Genomic DNA, 2,058 nt, shown 5'->3' with positions numbered 1-2,058 from the left:
CGGGTACCGTACCGGTGAATTCCTGAATCGGCTATCCTGCTGATGGAACACCAAATAATATGAGAACACCGCGGCGACACCTGTTATGCAAGAATATGCAAAAATGAAATGTTAATGCAATGACATGTTTATCACTTCAAAAAGGTATTCTACCCCCTTGATTCCAGTCTCACGAGAAAATCGAGCCATAGATAAACTTCGGAGATCAAGATGCAATAGAGAGAAGGTCTTCATATAGATAAAATCAAAGAGAATGGCCTTAGCCGATAGTACATCAAAAGAGGATTTCCACAACAAGCCTGTGGATCATCACTACACAACAATAAAGCAAAAGTAAAGGGAGGAACAAAAATCAGGACTCAGCCTCCTGTGTACAAACCATAAGGACTGCTCCTCACTTCAGCCAGTAATGCTATCGTGTCAGGATGATCTGGGAATTCTATCAAACGCCGGATAAGCAGATTTCTTTGGTGAATAACCCCATCCAACTCGTTGATGTGTTCTCTGTAGTAATTCCCATCATCTTCTCCGAATACCTCTTCAAGTCTGGATTTCTTCAAACTTGCCAACACCTTAAGTTCTTCAATCTGTCCTCGAGCCTCACTGAGTTGATCGGTGATGTAACCATTGGTAGAACGGGCACACAGAAGCTCATGGTTCTTCTCTTTCAACAAAGTCTTCAATTTCTCCATCTGACCAGTCAGTTCGGTCATCATCTCCTCCTCCTTTGCCTTCCGAGAATTTGAAAATGCATCCCATCGCTCTTGCCACCCAGCTAATTTACCATGAGCATCCATTAATTGTTGCTTGACTCGCCTCAACTCAGAACTGGATGATCCCAAGGCCTTGTCTGTCTTCCTGAAGAAGTCCACCTCCACAGCTAATTTTCCTTTCTGCTTCCCCTTGCAATCTGACGGCTTCCCCCTTCTGATATTCTGCCTCATGGAATTGATGCATACAGTCTTGCAACTTCGCACTTAACTCTGAGTTCTCGGTTTGAAGTCCCTCCATGGCATTCTTCAATTTGTCATACTCCGCTCTGCTCACTGCTGTTGACTGCTCCGGAGTAGGTGGATACAAAGGTTCTTCAATAGGAAACGGCAGACCAAACTCTTCAACTCTTCCTTGAAGCCACTCTTCATACTGAGGATAAGTCCTACAATCTCCTTTTCCAAGCACAGCTCTTCCTCTCTTGATCACCTTGAGCCAGGCCTCAGCCGCCTTACGGGATACAGTCAAATCAGGTGAAGAATGGAAAAACAGAGATTCTTCCACATCCTTTTCCAAAGGCGGAGTTCTTAAAGCATATCCAAAATGTCTGACTGCTAGAGAAGGATTATAGTTGATTCCTCCTCTTCTTCCTACCAACGGTACATTTGGGAAATTCCCACAACTGTGAATAATATCTGCCCGAAGCAAACTCCTGTCAGACCACCAAGAAATATCTTCAGCCCTCAACCCCATCAATCTCTTCGACCAACTCAACGAGTCCTCGACATCAATGAACGCTCCTGATTTGGGTAGGTGAGAAACGAACCACTTATAAAACAAAGGCGCACAACAATTCACCAATCCTCCTTTTCTATTCTCATTCCTGTGATGCACTGAATGAAAGAAATCTCCCAACAAGGTCGGCATCGGATTTCCCAATACAAAGAGGCGTACGGCGTCTATGTCCACAAATTTGGCAACATTAGGGAACAGGACAATCCCATACACACAAAGAGCCAACACAGCATTGAAACCCCTCTGGTCACCATCTTCAAGTTTCTTCCTTGCTTCTCCCAGCAAGAAACTCAAATGAAAACCACTGACTCCTCCCTTCTGACATATATTAGCCTTCAAGACTGATTTCCCCAAATATGTGGCCGAAGCAACCATGCTGAGATCGGGCAGAAACTCAGAACTGTAGAACAACAAATGTGACTTGATAGGAACTCTGAGAAAACTGGCAATCTCTTCCAAAGTAGGGACCAAAATATAATCCGGGAATGTGAAACACCTCAATGGAGGGTCATAGAACTGCAGCAGTGTAAAGAGAGCATCGTGTTGATCTTT

This window comes from Lathyrus oleraceus, chromosome 2 (genome assembly GCF_024323335.1).
Source record: "Lathyrus oleraceus cultivar Zhongwan6 chromosome 2, CAAS_Psat_ZW6_1.0, whole genome shotgun sequence".
Taxonomy (NCBI): domain Eukaryota; kingdom Viridiplantae; phylum Streptophyta; class Magnoliopsida; order Fabales; family Fabaceae; genus Lathyrus; species Lathyrus oleraceus.
Note: the sequence above shows the minus strand (reverse complement) of the source record.